The 19477-nt window shown below is 45.9% G+C and overlaps 1 protein-coding gene across 8 annotated transcripts in view; it reads right to left on the bottom strand.

The window, feature by feature from the left end:
- HIVEP3 (human immunodeficiency virus type I enhancer binding protein 3) overlaps window positions 1-19477 on the bottom strand; it is a 217495-nt gene that overhangs the window by 71165 nt on the left and 126853 nt on the right. For 5 of the 8 annotated variants that reach the window (XR_002432459.1, XM_021375167.1, XM_021375169.1 and 2 more), the window contains one exon: window positions 11922-12016. The exons of 2 other annotated variants lie outside the window; for them this stretch is intronic. The gene's annotated coding sequence lies outside the window, so the exon portion shown is untranslated. The remainder of the gene's footprint in view (window positions 1-11921; window positions 12017-19477) is intronic. One more of the 8 variants, XM_021375170.1, reaches the window with a different exon arrangement.

Raw genomic sequence — 19477 nt, 5'->3', positions numbered from 1 at the left:
CAACTTACATCTCTCTATGCCAAAGAAATGAACTTATCTTAAAAAAAAAAAAAAAATCCTATGAAAAATACAGTAAAATTGAGCAAATTAGAGCAAACATATCTCATCCCTCGGATACTCAAGCCTGGGAGTAGGCCTGGGGTAACAAAACTGACCTGCAACTCCGTCCCCAGAGATGTCCACCAGCAATGGCTTCGAGAGGTGGGAGCTGGTCCCTGTCCTGCCACAGCCGTGTGCTCGGCCGGGTCATCCTGCAGCACAGAGCCTGTGCCCTGCACCATGTCCCCATGAGGGGACACAGCCGGCAGCAGGCCACCTGCCCTGGATGCTTGGCTCCAGCAGTGGGATTGGGTTACAGCCCTGTGCGCACCACGCACTGGGCAGAGCCAAAGGATTTCATTTTTACAGGACAGGGTCCTACTGTCACTTTTGTAACTCCAGGAGCGGTTCCATTGACACAGACCCATCTCTTGCACCACCCAGAGGGAGTGCTACCTCCATGCTACTCAGGATGAGTTCCTAGGTCTGCAGCTTGCCCAGAGGCTCACACGTGGAGGAAATCAGCTTCCTCCTCCTCCTGCAGAAAGGGAGTTCCTTTTTCTGCCTTCAGCTCCTCATCAGGTCTCAACTGCTTCAGTAGGACTGGAAAGAGTCAGAACTTTGCTGGGAGACCTGCGGGGAAACCCAAGCAGAGCCCATCCTGGCTGCCCTACCCAACAGCATCACCCCAAGTTGCGTGGCTGATGACCATATGTGATTGAAATCTGATTGAAATCGAAGGACTCATCATTACAGATCCCATAAACCCTTCTGAGCAGCCACAGCCTGAAATTCCCACAGCTTGTTGACGGGAGGTTTGTCTTTTCTCGATGCCCATGCTCTTGCCCAGTTCCCCTCTCTCCAGTCACAGGGTTCCAGCCCCGGAAGCAATGCATTGAGCTAACCAGCTTCCTAAGTGATGTAATAAGGATACAAGATAATACAGATATCCACATGCATTATTAATTCTCAGAGTAAGGATGATGCAAAAGCAGGATGTAGAGAATCACTGCCTCCATCCACAGCCCCCAGACAAGAAAAATCAGGAGAGAGCTCTTCAGAGCAGCGTGCTACTTTCTGGATGCAGCACCACCACACAATGCTGTATTATGCCAGTCTGGAATTTTAGCGAAAATAATTGAATAAGGAAACTTCCCCCACTGATTCAGGACCAAAAAAAAATCTGCAATATCCCTCAGTTGTGTGTGTGCACACACACCGGTGTGCATCAGTGATCCTGCACTGCACGCTGTGAGGACGCATCACCATTGGCAGACCCCGGTGCTCCTCACACCCAGGCAAGGAGGTTTGGGTGAATGTCACATTCTGAGCTCTCGTGCTGATGGGAAAGGCCAAGCCAAGTGACAGAAAAGAGGAATAATTTAAAATCAAGATGTAAATTTGTCTAACGGGAAAGAACGAAAAAAGATGACTGAGTTTGGAGGGAATGCTGTTAGCTTTGTAGGAAGAAGAGAATCAAGTCTGAACACTGCTTTTGCTTCCTTCCTTGTCATCACAGAACTCCCCTGTACGCACATACAAAAATACACCTTGTGCAAGTGAAACGAACCAGTACTTAATGAGAAGCAGAATGGCTTTGGGGAAATTTCCCAGGTGACTGACCTCCTATTAACAGATGCTTCTTGTGGATGAATGCAAATATTTAAGCAGGGACCCCGTTGGCACCATATCCGCCTATTCCTGTTTTTCCCTCATCAACCTGTTCCTCAGGAACCCGCAGCACCAGCCCACCCTGCAGGAAAACAAACAGAGCAGGGCTTCCCACATCTCCTCCACACCACAGAGTCTCCATTCTTTCAGATCACCTTAGAATAAAACATCAATCAAAAATTTCCAAAAAATCCCACCAAGGATGCAGCCGGATCAAATATTTGCCCTGCACCACCGTTTCTCATGGGCTCCCAATGGGCTTCCAATGGGCTTCCAATGGGCTGCTGTGGCTGGGGTGGGTTGTTCCCCCTCGGTGGGACAAAGTGAGTGAACACACAGCAGTGACACAGGACAAGCAGCACTTCTTCAGCAAAATGAAGACCTGGAGCCCTCTGCCTATGTCTTAGATACAGTGGGCACTCTCAGCTTTAAAGCCGATTTGTAACAAGGAATCGTGTCAAATTTTTTAGAGCTCCCATTGAAGTTTTAGGAAAAAAAAAAAATCACCAAAAAGCCTGGCTGTCTGAGTACACCTCGGCATCCATGAGAAGCAAGTCATTTTTTTTTGTATTAGTATTTTTCTTTTCTTATTAGTATCTAATTGGCCACCGAAACCTGCCTGACGAAAGTAGCTGCAGATGAAACTGGTGGGTTGAAAAAGGATACCGAGAGTCCCCATTTTTGTGGAGAGCAGTTGGGAAAGTTTCATAGCTTTCTCTGAATCACAGAATGGCTTAGGTTGGAGAGGACCTCCAAGATCACCCAGTTCTAACCCCATGCTGTGGGCTGGTTGCCCCCCACCAGATCAGGCTGCCCAAGGGCCCCATCCAACCCGGCTCTGAAAGCCTCCAAGGATGGGGCATCTACACTTCTATGAGCAGCCTTTTTCAAAGTAGTTGTGGATGCCCCAGCCCTGGAGGAGTTCACATCAAAAGGAAAGGGAACTTCTGCACAGCTTTCACCACCATTCCTACAGAGCATGGATATCCTGCTCTCACATCCAGGGCCTGGAGAGATTGCCCATAGCACTTCAGAGCCATATGCAAAATGACATCTTAATGCAGATCAGGAGAATGAGAACGCTTCAGTGACACCAAGTTCCACTTTCTAATCCTAACAGACCTTATGGAATTTGCTTCTAATAGCTAATTAATTGAGAATCAGCCAATTGTGCGTACATTTATTATCGCGCTTCTAACAAAATAAAGTGTGGCTTCTGTTTAATTAGAAATGAGCTCACACCGGTGGCCACAGACACCTTTAAAACATCTTTTAGCACTTTTCAGCTGAGCTCTGAGTTGGAATGACATTAAGGAAATGCCATGGAGGTCAAATATTACCGGTTTCAATGTATATAAATATTTTTCAAAGCTTGGTCTCACATCCCTAACCGAAGAAGGTTGATAGATCCGTGTGCACAGTCATCCAGGAAATCTGACTCAGATAATATTCCCTCTGCTTAGTACAGGGCTCAAGAGAAAACTCGTAGGCTTCAAAATGTTTGTTTGATGGTATTCGTAAAAGAATTGTCTTTGGCAAGAAAAGAAAGGATAAAGATTTTCATTAACACTTCCACCCTGATGTTGGTTTTTTTGTTGTTTTTTTTTGTTCGGTTGCTTTGTGTTGGTTTTTTTCTTTTTTTAAAGCAGGTCACCTTTTTCTAAGAAATTAAAGCAACAGATCTTAAACACACAGAGATTCTAGATCCCAAAATTACCACAGCTACTAATCCCAAAACATTCTGCCTTGTAAAGCCTCAGGAGGAAGAATTCCTCAAAAAACTGTACCCAAGAAGAAATCTCCTACAGGTTAAGCTGCTAAGGGATCACAAAGAGCCCTCGTTATTTTAGCGTAAGCAAGAAATTTTCTGACAAAGATCACAACAGGCTCCACATCTAAAGTTTAGATCAAGTGGCTGCTTAAAACAAAAATAAAAATAAAAACAAAGCTTGGCAAAATGGATATCCAGCCAACGTCCTCCTTTCCTCCTGACTACGCCACATTATCATTAGAAATAGCAAGAGAAGTTTGTGGCAGTGTTGATACCCCAGAGTTTGTCAGACACTTTGAGCAGACCCAGTCAGCCTCACACCAGAGCTGCAATAGGTTCTCCTGGTGCATCAAGAGCAGCGAGAACGTCTTGCATAATTTCACCTACAAAGCATAGCACTGAGCCTCTAAGCAGCAACTTTCTGGCCAGAGAGCCACTGAAAGGTAGCCGCAGCTACCTCCACCTTTACCTAATGGTAGCTTAAAATATTTATGGCAAGTTTTTTTGTTGGGTCCATGGAAACATGCATTAGAACTATCCCATTCCGAAGCACCAAGCATTGTAACAACACTTCTGTCTCCCCCTCAATGCGCAGAGCAACGTTTGCAGATCAGGCAAGTCTGGGATTGCCTCCAGTCTTTATAGGAAAGGGTTTGGGGGTTTGTTTTGTTTTTAAAAGAAGAAGAAACAACTCATTATTGAAGGGCCAGCATTCCTGCTTTATGCGTAGCACTAGTGGGCAGGAAAGAATAGCTACAGGCCTTGACCTTCCTCTGCTGATGCAGGTCTGTTTTAGGGCTGCTATCTCTGCAGGCTTTAGGCAGCAGGCAGCAGAGGCTGGCTTTGTCTGAGCAGGACAGTTATAGCAGCACAAGCATAGAACTGTGGGGGACTGGTTCAGAAAAAGGTGTTGGGTGAGGTTTCTTCTTGCCCCCGAACAGATGGCTCCGGTCACATCTCATTAGGGAGATCTCTTGTTAACGTAGCCAACAGCGAGGTCGGGGCTGCAGGAAGAGTTCACAGCTTTAAATAGAGCGAGTGACATCGTCAGAACCACCTGGTCCAGCCATCAGCCACGGTGCAGGTCAACAACACTGCAACGTTTGCAAGAGTGAGTCATGAAAGGACAGGAGCTTAGGTTTCCCCAGCACCTTGCTGCTGGCCATGGGCCGCCCAGGAGCCTCATTCCTCTGCTCTCCGGCTGCAGCTCCCAGCGAGAACCTCAGTGCACACCTCCAGACACACACCCAGCTCCCTCAGCCTTTCTTCATTGGAGAGGTGCTCCAAGCAACTCATTGGCCATCTGCATAGGAGCCCTCTTCTGAGGAACCTGAAACGTTGACTTCAGCTTTGTGCCTTGCAAGATTTGCCTTTTTCAGTTTTCTGCCTTCATTCACGAGCAACAGGACCGTGTAGGAGGAGAGCCATAAATATATGGCGCTGCTCTTGTTATGGAGAAGATGCTTGGGTAGGTGAGTGGTATGACTGCACTGCTGACAAGAGAGAAGCAAACTTTTTTTCTTCTCTTTCCTAAAAGTCACTTTGGAAGATATTGTTCCTTCTTACAGCAAAAGTAAACTTCTTAGAACCAAACCTGAAGGTTAAGAAGAGGGCCTCAGGAAAAGAAACAACACGTCATCCAAGAAGGTGGGAGTTCAAGCCTGGATGCAAAAGTGTTAAATTAAAAATACACCAACTGCGTGATAATTCCACAAGAGCTTATTTGTCTTCACAGTTAGGCTCTGAACAGCTCACAAACCAAACACTGTGACCGGCAGAGGCTACGTGGGCCACCCTAACAGTGATGAACTGGTGTGCAGTAAGTGCAGCGTTTGTTTGGGGAATTTCTATTCTTAGTTCTAGACAAAACAGCAAAAAACGTAAATGCTACTACAGAGAGATCGTTTCAGGAAAATGATTGCATCACATCTGAGGTCTTTGATTTCTTTGGAATGAGTGTTTCCAGGAAGATTACAAGTTTGATTTTCAAAAGGTGATGCTACGATCTCATGTGGTCTTCAGAGACCCTCAAATATAAAGATCAGAAGACAGCGTGATAGAGGAAAGAGTCTGACAGGCTGCTCAGCACAGGCCAGAGAACTCTCTGACATATCTGCATCAAGATTATCACTTGTCTTCGACCCTTAGTATCCCTTACAAAAAGCAAAACCAGCCTTGATTTAAAGACTGCAAATGATGGTAGACAAAGCATTTCTCAGTGAAGATGTTCCACTGACTGACTGCTCTGCTAAGATTCTGTTCCTGTTTTCTAGTCTTACTCTGTCTGGCTTCACGGCCCAAAGACTGCATCAATAACATTAAACAGCAGAATAGGGGTTTTTTTGTTGGTTTTACTTTTCAATGAGAAATACCCTGTCTGTCACAAGGTCCGCATGCCCTCCCTAAAACCAGCCATATATGTTGTAATTCCCCACCTACAATTACTATTTGAGATCTATTTGGGGCAAGAGAAACATACTTCAAATTTTAGACCTTACACAAACCAAAACACAGAGAATTCTTGGAAACACGCTTCTTTTCAATCAGCCTTCTATACATTGAGCACAAGCTTTCTAGCTGCAACTGGTTCTGTGGTCTGCAGGGCTGCCTGTGACACTGTGGAACAGCTTTTGATGAGCAGCAATGGTCAGGAGCCAGAAACCATCATAATTTTCTCTGGCCATTGAGACCTTATGGTGTTGATGGTCAACAGGAAAAAAAAAAAAGGCATTTCTATTCTTTGCAAAACAGCTGACATTCCAGCTTATATTATTTTTTCTACAGCACCAATATTTGAAAAATGTTATTTTTAAGTACTACAATCAAGAAAAAGACGTAGTTTTTTTTTTTTTCTTAGAAACTGCCAGGCCTAATAACCACAGAGCACCCAAGATCCCGAGCTGAACGCTCTACAACCACCAGCCCCGCAGTTCCCTCCCAGCTCCCCAGCGCGCATCCCGAGGACTAGTGCTCTACACAGCGATGTTTTTAAAGTTCTGTTCCAGTTACTTAAAGCAACAAGAACTCTGCAGGGCTATTATAGCAATTTAAAAAGTAAACTGAACAGGGAAGCCAGGCTGGTTCCATCTGGCTGACAGATTGAACGGAGCCGAGACGCGCTCGCTATTTCAGGACGGACTCGGGGCAGGGGTAGGCATTGAGACCAGCTCACCCCATGGCACAGAGGCACTGGTTTACCCGAAGACACTGTACAAATATTTTGCTGAGCTGCGGAAGGAGGAAGCTCCCCGGCCCTGTGCCGCCGTGTGTCACGATGGGTTCCCAGGCACAATGCTCAATGAAGGCTATTATGGGGAAGGGTGTTTATTTCACATTGCAAAGCGGTTGCCAGAACACACAGTCACACATCTTACCCAACGGCCCTGCGGGCTGCCACGGAGAAACTCCTCTCGGAAAGAGAAGGAGACGATTATGTTGCCATTAACTCTTTGGCAGCGGCACTGGGGCGTCCCCACTCCCAGCACTGCTTAAACCCCAGACAGAGCAACACTGCGGGGACAAACCTTTAATGTCATTATGGACACGTGAGATTAGGGCTCTCCTCTCCTTCTCAGTGATTTTATCCTTTTGCTTGCTCATCAGCTTTGATGTTCTGCAGATGATCTCCTTCCCTCCTCGGGACAAAAGGGCTGAAAGGGCTGCACTGTAGCACTAATCAGGGCAGATCTAATCATCAGCTGAAGGGCTGCTGGTTTGTGATGTTGTTTTGTTTTCTTTTCCCCTGAGTATTTAATTTTCACTCCAACTGCCATTTTCTTAATGATGACAAATGAAGGAAACACCCAGTTAAAAAGCCTTGTCCTTGTAAGTAAAAACACTGCTCAGCCTCAGCTCATGTCCCGCTGTGCACGCTCTTCCTTTGATAACAATTCTAATTTGCTTTAACTGGTTTTCTTGCTCCAGGGTGATTGCTTTCTTTGAGGCAGCCACTCCCGAAATGCACAGTAAATAGGATCAGAATTGGGCCCCAATTCAACCCTCTGCTCCTATCCCAGTTGCCAGTTCAAAACTTGACAACTTTATTGAGAAGTCTTTCTGATCCCAGGATCCCAAAGGCACCACCAAGTGAATCCTTGACAACTTCACAGAAATAAGAAATTATCATTCCCCTATTACAGCAGCAAACACAGGATCCTGGAGAAGCATTGTGTGACAAGCTGACAGCAGAGCTGCACCCAGACGTCCTGTTTTGCCTCCTTTATCACGATAAGTTTCTTTTTCCATTCTAAAGAAGCATGCTGTGAGCAAGCAGTGATACTTTCCTACCACTTCCCATGCAACAATCTTTCCTTTGAATATGTGCTGAAGCCTTACTGCTTCTTCCAGGGAGGCAATAGGATCGCCAGCTGCTTTGGTGCAATGTGCTGCAGGTTAATGCTGCCTGGAGCTTGGCATGGTGGCAAGAAGCCTGGAGGTGCCACCACAATCTGAGTGGCATATTCGTTGGAGGAGGGCAGGAGTTAGAGGTTCACGCACATTGCCTTCAGCATGGCTGGCATTTGTATTGCTGTCCTGAAGGTGGTAGACTGGACATCATCATTCCTGAGAAATCTGGTGTTTCAAAGACACTTGACTTCAAGACAACCACTTTGAGATCCCACCACGCTCATGGATGTAAGAGACTTGCGGTTATTGGCATTTGTCCCATAGAATCATAGAATTATTTGAGTTGGAAGGGACCTTTAAAGGCCATCTGATCCCACACCCAGCAATGAACAGGGACATCTACAGCTCCATCAGGGTACTCAGAGCCTGGTCCAGCCTGACCTTGGGTGTCTCCAAGGATGGGGTATCCACCACACCTCTGGGCATCTCAGTAGCCTGTTAAAAAGACTTGAGACATTCCTGCTCCTTGGATACCTTTGGCCCTTTCTCCTTGCCTCTCATTCACCCCTCAATCACCTTTAGGGCGTACTAACTCCAGGAGATGACATGTCTTTTCTTTGTGAGGTGTTGGGGTGGCTGGCTGTGCACGGAGAGGCCATGACGTGGCTCAACAAAGACTCATTCTTCTTAACATTAAAAAGAGAACGAGCTTGTCCCGTGTGCTGGGAGCTCCAGCAGAGAAGCTGCTCCCACCCCAGATGCTGAGATATCTGAGGACAGTGTGGAAGGGCAGAATCATCTCCTGCCCTCTAGATATGTCTGCAGTGCTTCTCTCCACCTCACCTCATACCATTGGCTCATGCACTTCTCCCCTGTAGCTCTGAGCTCATGCACAAGTTTTAAATCTCCACCTTGTTTCCCGGAGAAACCATCTCTTTCCTCATTACTCTCCTTGGCCATTATTTGTCATTGAATGTGACAATGGCATCAACTCTCAAAAGCACTGTAGGATGCTCTCCACGTACAGAATGCATTGTGTTAGCTACCAGACACCTACAAGAAAGAGAGCTCACCCAGTGTTCAACGTGACACTTCAACCCTAAGGGAAAAGCCAGCTACCATAGAGCTAATGCGATCTTCTCAACTACAATCAGCAGCTCACCAGTGTCGCCTCACCCTGGGGTAAAACTAGTAAAGCTCATCTTCTTTCTATGAATCATGCTAAGAAAACAGCCACAATTAAACTATAAAACACTGCTGTCACAACGCCGGCTTGTGTGGGACTTTTTATTTTTAGAAGCAGCTTAAAATAGAGCGTTATTACCTTGTTGAAAACATCGCCTCTGTGTTTTGGTGAAGGCTGACATAAAGGTGACACACGTTGCTGTGCAGAGGCACTTCACAGCATGCGCCAGGAACAACTGAAAACACAACACGTGTGCACCCCTGGCATGGATGGTGCAGGCTCCAGCTGGATCCTGGCACAGGGAGCCAAGGACATCCTTACTGAGGTGTCTACCAAAACCCACTATGGATCATCGGATCTCTGCCAAAACCAATCCCTGCCCACTCTGCGCCTTCGTGTGCTCTTTACCTTTCCATGAAAAATGGAAAATTCATCAGTGGGGACGCTGTTGGATCCCGGCTAGACGAAACGCAGAGGATACACCTTAAAAACAACACAGGTTCACGGCGCTCTGAAGCCAAGCAAGAAAAGAAGAGCTGAATTAAAATGAAAGGGAAAACAGGAGTTGAAACTTTCCCATGTAACTGACAAAGGGGCAGAGCGCCCTAACAGGGTGGGGAAAAAGTTCTCATCTTCAGGCTTACAGAAACCCAAAGTCATCTTGATATTTTGACTGAAATGTTCACTTTTGAGTGGTGAATAAATATGAAAGGAAAACAGAGGGATGAATCTGATGGAAAATGACCTCATTTGTTTGATACTGCTCTGCAACTTTTGCTCTAAGCACATACATATGGGCAAGCACATACGCAATGCCCTACAGTTTGGTTTTGTGAAAATCTGAACGGCTCTTCAGAAACGGAAAATGGCAAAAGAAAGAAGCATTAAAAAAAAGAGAGAGAGAGAGAGAGAGACAGGAAAAGTGAGTGGCTTATGCAAGTGAGAAAAGCTATGATTTTTGGTGAGACACACCAGTGGAAAATTACAGAAAGAAAAAGCCGCGTGTGAGATGGGGCAAGGATGCAACACAGACAGCGGTCTGTGTCCTACCAGGAGATCAAAAGCAGAACCAGGCTGCTGCCAAACGGGGAGATCTGGTACAAGTGTCAAAAAAAGGAGCAGCAGGAGAGAGGAACCTTGGGTGAGGACATCGCACGGGGGTAGCGGGGCCACCTCCGGATGGGCAGCATGGGGACGGTGACAGGAGGTGGATGTAAGAGGAGATGGAGAAGCGGTGGCTGGGTCTAAGTGCTGGAGGCAATGTCGTTCTTCCTCAAAGCCCAGCCAGCCACAGATGGGATACACTGCACCACGTGAAAGAAACCTAAAATATTACCGAAACTTTTAGAGGTTTTGAACAAAACTCTTCAGACATGTTGGTTTTATAAATAAAAGCCAGACAGATAAACGAACCATAATTAATCTGATTAGGGTTAGTGCAGTGGTGGAAATCACTGACTGCTACAGTAAGCAGTTTTTTCCCCTCTCTAGAAAGAAATCCCTTTGTGCACCTGCTTTTAACACCACCAAGCAAGATAGCACATCCAAACACAATTCAATTACAGTCAGGAGAGATTTCATCCACTCAGTGAAATGCAATGAATAAACACAAAATCACTCACATTATGTCCTCTCTACAGGGATATTTAAGGCTTCTTCTCCCATAGTAAATCAGTTTTATGTAGTTAGTGTCCTTGAAAACACCACACTGCAAGCCTGTGTTCACAGAACTCCATTTCTTCTCAAGTTCTCGTAACTTTGGGTAAGACACAGATCACAGAGGAGGGGACGAGAAATCAGCATTTCTCATTGAAGCTCACTCTGTGATCTTAATGCAAGTGCTGCCCTTCTGTGCCTCAGTTTCCCTCTTTGCAGCATGCAAGTGCTATTTCTGAGCCTATGAAACAGGGGCTGGAAATCCTCATTCACATCACGTCTATGAAGTCAGAGATGAAAGACAAGAGCTGTTCCAACTTAAATTCCCAGAAACAGCAGATGCCACAGAGGAGGTGACGTAGAAAACCAAGAGCTGCTCTGACAAACACTGACATACATTGAGGTGTGGCTAACGGCAAAACCTAGTCTTATGCTCTTCTCTTGCAAGGAAACAAGAAGCTACCTCTTGTCTGAGTTCATTTGCTGCTGAACACCTTTGGGCTCCCTCCGCTGTTTCTGTTTTAATTTCTGATCTGTTGAACGCTGACTGCTATAGGGACACACGCAGTGGCTGTGCACTCTCTTTTTGGTCTCTGTGGGCACCATCAGGCTCTGCCTCTTTCTGTTATAAATACAATTTTGGTCTATAAATCTCTATTTATAAGACCCCACGGAAATCCATAAATCCTAGAGTATCACCCTTCATAGAATCACAGAATCACCGAGGTTGGAAAAGACCTCTAAGATCATCCAGCCCAACCATCCAATATTTCCCACTAAACCATGTCCCTCAGCACAACAGCTAAACGTTTCTTGAACACCTTTGCCACCACCAACATTGCGGCTCTTCAACCACCCTGCTGCACAAAAGGGGTGTGAACAGAAGGTGGGTTTTTCCATGAAGAAGGCAGGAGAAAAAAAATGCAGCAAACACTCAGGAGAAAGCCAACTTGCTGATTTTGCAACAACACAGATCTTCTACTCTTTCAGCCTCCCGGCCCCGCACAAAACCCACATTGTTCAAGCACCACATGGGAAATAAACATATTTCTCATGACAAAACTTCAAAGGGGCTGATAACATCTCTCGCACTGGGACACAAATCTCATCATCCCATGGAGCCTCGTTGCTTTTTGTACCTCTTACAGGGCACGCACAGTGCTGGACATGGGTGTCCTGGGGACTGTCCTAGGTCCAGCACAATTCACTGTTATCAGAATGGGTTTCAATGACGGAACATGGTATGCTTACTAAAAGTGCGGCTGATACCAGGCTGGGACGGGCTGCAAGTACTTCGGAAGCCAGGATTAGGATTCAAAATGCTCTTGGTAAGGAGTAGAAATGGTCTGGAAAAAAAAATAAAGAGAAAAAGAAAAAGACAATTCAGGAATGACGGGTGAACAGTACTAAGGCAGGAATAATCAATGACAAGTCACAGGGGAAATAACTAGCAACCTGCAAGGATCTTTTCTGTAATTATTTTTATTTTTTTTAGGAAAAGGATCTCAGGATTCCAAAGGATCACTGACAGAACCAGAGCTGTACGTTATCGGGTTGCTGCTGTATGACCAAGCATCACTCTGTGATGCACAGAGATGGATACTGCTCACCAGATACACAGAGGGAAGCACTATTAAAGTCCTGATACCGGACACCGCATCTCAATAGAATTGTAAAGAAAGTCCCAACGTGGACAGCAAGAATGATGAGAGGCCACGAAAGCACAGACTGAGAGTGGTGCAATCTCAATAGGACTCTTGGGAAATATTAAAGTATGCTCAACAGAGGTCTTGCTTGAATCTCTGCAAATGCCTCGCTTGTGGCTGTATGTAATAGGATATCACACTATTCACATCTTTGAACAAACCTGCCTTCCCACGCAGCATGCAAAATATTTGTTCACAGGTGAAAGACTGCAACGTGAGTGCTGAAAGCACCAATTACGCCTAAGGAGGAGTAACCTGCACAGAATGAGATGGGGCTGGAGGGCGGGGTTGGGTGGTGGATGCAAGCACTTCTAGCAGTTGTTCTGTACCTCCCACAAGCTGGCAGGTTGCTCACCTGCAAGGGGCTTACATCTTCCTACTGTGATGTTGCTCCTCTACCACTCAGGCATCCCCAGGGCATCCCTAGTCACAAAGAACAACCAAAATGCCATAGGAATAACAACAGCTGGCCTCATGCCTTGCTGATGCATAAACACTTAAACAGGTCTGTGACAAGCTGAAGCTCCAGCTTTTATCCCAGTTTAGCTGGGGAGCATCCTATGAATCAGGTAGGTTTCTACTGATAAACTGCATCATTCTGAACTGGGAGGCATCTGTCCCACCTGGGTGGTGAACACAGAAAATCAGATTAAAAGGAAAAAGGGAAAAAAATGCAGGAAAAAACAAACAAACAACAACAACAAAAAAAAAAAACAGAAAAAAGCAGCGGTCCAGATACTTGAGACAGAGTAGCTTTTATCACCCTCTCTAATGAGGCCACGTGCTTTCTATCTCCAGGCAATGACACTGTGCAAGCAGTTTGAACACAAATTAAAAATTCATATCCCTGCCACACTGCCCTCACTGAGCCAGGGGAGGGTTGGGGCTCCAGAGCCCTTCCCCTGTTTCTGGAAGAGGGTGGCACTGCCATCAGTGCTGGGAGGTCACTGCTCCGGCTGTCCTGTGGCAGGTGCCTTCATGCAGGGAAAGGCCTTGCTTTTGTGTTAAATAACTGCTTGCAAAATGTAGGAAAAAAAAAAAAAAAAACTGCAAAAGCTGAAAAAAATCTCTATTTGAGGTTGAAAGCGACTTTGTAAATCACACAACTGCTCCAGCACGGAGATGTCTGCAAACCTCCTTTGCAATGGCTCGCGGCCATTACCAATCATTTAGCGTTGCTTTCTGACTGAGCTGTAGCTCCGCGCTGCTGCTGGCGGGACATCTCATCTCCCCCAGCAGTGCTGCATCCCGAGCAGATGCACAGGTCACATTAAATGAGAAACTGAAAGCACCTCAGGTCTCGGTGCAGCAGCAGCGAACAAGAACTGGCGATGCTCCGCTTCTCAGGGGTGACGCTGCCCTGAGTTAGTGGGTTTCTGTAGCTGCTGTTCCTCCGCTAAGAAGAAAAACTGAACATTAAAAAAAATCCACCATTTCTGTGCTATTTCACCCAGCTGACAGGAAAGAGCTGGAAAAATCCATTGCTTCTGAGCTTAATTACATCCGATGCTTCTGAGGGTGAGGGAAAAGAGTACTTCATGAGCCAAAACCAAAATGTTAATATATTATACTGCAGCAAGAACACAGCAACTTCAAAGCTTCCCCTCCCTACACCCTGAAGTGCGAAATCAGAGATTTTTCCCCCCAGTAATGCTTTTTGCTCATTTCCTGCCTGGCTCCATACTCTTATAACAATGAATCAGGGCTAATTAACATCAGTGTCAAGATTAAGATCGTGTATAACAAGGACTTTCTTGTCATCTTGCAGGGAATTAAACTAATGATGGGCTGACCACACTGCTGACTTGGGCTAACACTCTCCACCCATGGGGAGGTGCTGATCCCAGGAGAAACCAGACTGCCCCCGAGCACAAATCCCTGCTCTGGGGAAATGCAGACGATCCAGAACCAGGTTGATTCTTTGTTTTCCACACACCTCTTACAAATCCATCCTCACCATTTATGTTCACGTTCCTAGGAGGGAAGCAAGAAGTCATACACAGTCTGAAGCCATGCTCTGAGGTGAGATGCACTTCTAGCAAATGATCTTGCAAGCCACCAGCAAGTAGAAAAAATGAAAAATAAGTCTAGCAACATATGGAGTTCTGAAATTAGTGACAAGCAGCTGAGAAGAAAGTTTCTCTGGATTCCACTCCAAATATGAACCTCTGACCTTACTAGGTTCCATATTCTCATAAGGTCATAAAATCACAGAACCACAGAATGGTTGAGTTGGAAGGGACCTTAAATATCACAAAACCATAGAATGGTTGGGTTGGTATGGACCTTAAATATCACAAAACCATAGAATGGTTGGGTTGGAAGGGACCTTGATCCAGGTTGTTCATTATCAATTGAGCTATGAACTTTCAGGTACTTTGCATGACCAAGACAACAAAAAGAACTTGTCTTTCTCATCTACTGGGCTACTGCAGCTCATATCAAGTGTGCTCAAGGAAAAGGTGGTGTGAAAGGGTGGGATACATTCCCTAGAGGAGACACAGACAGCTCAGACTTCACCTGGTAGTCCAGCTAAGGCCATGGCTTCACGTGAAGACCCATGGGAAATCATCAGCCCACCCTCTTCTCCCAGCTTTTACGTACACACTTAAAATGCAATGTTCTCAAAAGAAATCTTCTGCTGTCAAACATGACATGGTGTCTACAGCAGTTCCTCCAGCTATTCAGTCATCCTTCACTCAGCCCTATCAACAACAACAAGAAAAAAATTCACGTGGCACATCTCTGGTGCTTGTTGGCTCTATTTTACTTCAGAATGGTGTTTTAGAAGTTTTTCAAGAAATTAAAAAGCATGATCATTGCCTTCATTGTAAAGGATGAACAAAGAAGCAAAGAGAGGCACGGGTATGTGCTTTTTGACACTCCTGCAGAGCAAAAGCACTCTGCTGAACCAAAGGAAGTGGGGTGAGACTATGAACTGAGATTGAACCAGCAGTTCACAGGACTTGAAACAAAAATCAGTGATAGGAAAGAGGGTAAAAAAATAAAACTTTCTCCGTGCAGAACATTGGTCTCCATCACGTAGGCAGTTATCGCGAGCAAAAACAATAAGATGGCCAAACTCGTACTAAGGGCTCACCAGGCTAAAAGACCCTTGCCTAATTTTGCTGCAACATGATGAAGAAAAACACATCTCTGCACTGTACGTGCTAGAATGCCACAGTAGCTTCATCTCGTCGGTCAAGAAGCTCCCACATATTTGCAATGGCTGTGTGCTACCGCTCACATTCTTTACCGTTCCCATCTGAAGGACGACACAAAAGCGTAACCTTCAGCTCCGCACTCAGGGCTGATGGGCATTTTTCTATTCCACTCACATCCCAGACCCTATTTGTACAGAGCACGGCTGGGCTGGTTGGTTGGTTGCTTCGTATTTTTCCTCATGACAGAGAAAAGAAGTAACAATTTTCTCCTGTGCACGGAAGTTCTGCTGTACTTTGCTGGATGACACACCAAAGAACCACAACTGCACGACCCAAAGGAGACAAACGGCTGATGTAAACGGAAAACAGTGCAGCAAAAGGAAGTCTTTCTGTAAGGCAACTACTTTGTTCTTTCAGGGGCAATTTTTTGGGGGGTGTCTTCTTTCCATAGAAAGTTTCCACTACTGTTATTTAAATGAAACTTGCATGTATTTTTGGCCTCAAACCTATCAAGTTGCATAGCAGGAGCTCTGCTGAGAGACAGAAAAACAACATATAATTGTACATCTCCAGGTTCCTAAGTCAGAAATCTAGAGAAAACACAAGGAATTCCCAAAAACCACCAGCGAGTCATTTTCTTAAACTCAAACCTGGAAAAGAGTTCAGTGTCTCATATAGCAAAGCCACTGGAGATGCTTTAGGGGAAGATGCAACTGCAAGAATGTGAGAAGTGCAAAGGTCCCTGCACAGGCACACAGGCCTTCACGGGATAGGACAAAGCCAAGCAAGTGCAGAGCTGAACAAATAATGGGAAAACTCTGCATCAAGAGTCATCCCATCACCTGGAACCTCTCAAGGCTGGACAAAGCTCCCTGCACTGTTGGGCTGGAAATGCTGCTTCTCAGGATGGAGATCTTCATCATCTCCACTGTGGGCTCCCGTAGACTCAGACATGGGGAAAAACACCACGCAAAGGGAGCACAGCAGGGGCAGGGGCAGAACTTCAGACCTGGTGATCACTGCAGGTGATTTAGGGACGTCTGAGCCTGTCCCTGTGAGTGCAGGTGGCTGCACCAGGAAGCAGCTTTGGCTTCCTGGCACTGCACAGCAATGCACTGGCAGCATGCAAAGCACGGCCTTGCTGCAGAAGCCATGCAATCCACCTTGCAGCCACCTAAAGGGGTTAAATAACACAGCTAGCGTGGGTTTCTGGTGGAAAAATGACTCACAGGAAGGATGGCAACAATGCACTGCTATGAAATATTAAACATAATAGGTCTCACAGCCCCGGAATGAGAGAATAAGAAACAAGGTAAGTGGACCTGTGTCTTTCTCCCGGTTCTCAAAGTCACTAATGGCCCTCTGGGTTTCTGAACAGATGTACTGCAGGTACCACATTTTATTCACTGCAAATTATTGCCTGGCATTTAATTAAAATTTTATTGTGGCGATTCCCATCAGCTCTCTCCACAGCACCAAATGGACTGAAGAGAAAAGTGGTTCTTCGGAGTCGACAAGCCCAGTTCATCAATAAAATGCCACAGATCTGAAAGAGGGGTGGGGAAAAAGTGTGTGGTGAGAGGTTGGTTAATTTACAGTTTTTCCCTGTATGGGGGCCCTGTGGGGCCATTCCTGGCACTAATGTCTCCTCAGAACCAGCTGAAGTCCAGCCATGGATCATGCTGTTTGGTTTGGCTCACTGGGGTAATGCAGGATGCCTTTAGGAAAGAAGGATGCAGAGGTCCTATAAATGAAAGGGATGAAGGAAATCTACCCTGTGAGAGAACGGACACAGTGATCCTCAATCTATGAGCCAAACAACACAGCCAAGGAAGGAAACATCCATGAAGCTGACCCTCCATTGCAACAGACTATCTGGTTTGGGATACTATCCCAAAAATCTCAGTGTCCCACCACCAGTTGAGGTCATCCTTGATCCTTCAAAGAAGTGGTAAAAAGGCCAAAACCAAGACCAAACATTCTTAGCTGCCCATGCAATTAGAAAAAAAACTGCACTCCTGGCACCTGCAAACATCTGCTGGAAGCTCTGAAGCAGCAAAAGCAGTTTCCGTGCCAAACTGTGAGGGATCAGGGACTGCTAAGAAAAACAAAGGCAACCCTTCTCTGTCCACAGCCACCACGAAATGGAGGAAAAAGAGACTTATACCATCATCAGCACCAAGGCCAGGATGGATTAACACCATCACCTGCCCTATAGCTCACAGTACTGGGAGAAACTCAGCTCTTTGGGCTTAAAATGAAGAAGCTCTGAAAATGTGATGCCAGCACCTCTTTGGAGTCTGAGGGGTTAACACGCAGCACAGCTCTGCTCCAACCAAAGCTGCAAACCCCCTCCAGAAGTATCTGGTGATGCTTTTCCTCCCCACACGACTACTCTGGGAAGGCAGGGGAGACAGAACGAGAGTGATGGATGCAAAATTAAAAGCTCAATTAATAATTAATTGATGAGGTCATCAAATTGGACGGATCTGTCCATTTTGCTTTCTCTGCTCTCCTGTTAACCAGACCAATGGTGGGTGAAGTGCTCCTGGAAGGACCATCATTCCTGCACACCGCTGCACGACGCTGTCCTGGGTGCCATATAATCAATAGTAATAAATCTCTGCTGAATGCTGTAAAGACTTTAGGAGCGTTAAGCAAACAGAATGCCTCCAGAGATCCCAAAACAAAGTGAGAGGAGAGTTTGAGTAACTTATTAAGGTAATTATTAAAATGCATGCTTGTAAAACATCAAATATGTATAGCACAGGCAAAACCTTCTTTCCTCTTTCCGGTATCAGCCCCTCCACAAGCAGCAGTGAGAAAGAGCACTCTTAAACACCACCAATAAAACACAGCACAGGAGAGCTAGCAAGCCCTGTCGCCTGCCCATCACAACCCTTTCTGTTCCCCCTATGCATGCACATTTCCTCTGAGTTTTGCTTTCAATGATAAGCTCCCTGAAGCCGTGAAAATGGGGCCAGTTTTTCTGATATGTCCAATTTCTGGCATGTGATGGTTTGGTTTTGTTTGTGAGTAAGTTGTTAATGAGAACGGCCATGAGTGCTCAGTGCAGAAGAGGTTTGTCCTGTGGTTGATGTACTTATTGCAAGGCTTGTAGCATCCTCCAGAGGTGGGCTGCTGAGCGAGGTGACCTCATGATGTGTTCCATCGTTTCAGATCCTGCAGCAGTGGCATAATCCAGCCTCTAGACTGGGTCAGAGGGATAACAGCCCCCCAGTATGTGAAGAACAAACAGAGGAGAAGTACGATTTGACCCCCAAATCCTGACCCCCAGGAACTGGCTGGAGGTGGCTCGATGCCACCAGCACTGGGTCCATTCCAGCCCCCAAGTAAAGGAAGCCCTTATGAAACCCATATCACAGCCACTTGCTTAATACATTTCTCCCTAGAAGTACTTACAGAGTTTCCTTGAAGAACCCCCAAGCATAACAGTTTCCACAGTGATTACAGAAAAAGCAGCAGTGCCAGAAATAACACTGCTAAATGGAAAACATCCCCTGCGCTCCTCTCGCACACGCACACACCCATTGAGCACGGCGAGACGATTCCTCGTGGCGGCCGATACCGCCCTGGGCAAATGCAAACAGAGATGGAAATTGACTCAAAATATCACTTTTTGATGGCACACTGAGTACCTTCACACGTGCAACAACGTGTCCTTCAACTGCAATATAATCCATGACCATATTCCATATGGATTCCATGACCATATTCATAGCTTCCCAGCTACGACGCTGAAAATACTTTGCCTAAATGGCCATATTGGATGCCGTGCCCTGCCCTGGGAAAGGCATTTTCTTTCTTAACACAGACCTGATGCAAAAGCAGAAAAGCAAAGCACTGAATATCAGAGCTGATCTAAATTCTCCCCTGTTGGCACTCACAGTCATTCACACTCTGTCTTGTGTCCTTG

This window comes from Numida meleagris, chromosome 22 (assembly GCF_002078875.1).
Source record: "Numida meleagris isolate 19003 breed g44 Domestic line chromosome 22, NumMel1.0, whole genome shotgun sequence".
Lineage (NCBI taxonomy): Eukaryota > Metazoa > Chordata > Aves > Galliformes > Numididae > Numida > Numida meleagris.
The sequence above is the reverse complement of the archived record's forward strand: the minus strand, read 5'-3'. Positions and strand labels throughout refer to the sequence as shown.